Here is a 204-nt window from a genome sequence, read left to right as displayed (position 1 = left end):
ATATATATATATTTATGTATGTACATATGTCTAATATCAGGCCATATGTCTTCATTTACTTGTAGTTTAAAGAATATTCTTAAGTGCAAACTGAAATTAATGTTGTTAGACACTTAATTCCATCTTAATTGGAATAAAACTTAAATGTATTATAGTTTATATGAACTGCAATTAGCTGAACTTTAGAGTGCTTTTTTCGACTCA

Source organism: Sinocyclocheilus rhinocerous, unplaced genomic scaffold, assembly GCF_001515625.1.
Source record: "Sinocyclocheilus rhinocerous isolate Xijiao unplaced genomic scaffold, SAMN03320098_v1.1 scaffold50, whole genome shotgun sequence".
Classification (NCBI taxonomy): Eukaryota; Metazoa; Chordata; class Actinopteri; order Cypriniformes; family Cyprinidae; genus Sinocyclocheilus; species Sinocyclocheilus rhinocerous.
Note: the sequence above shows the minus strand (reverse complement) of the source record.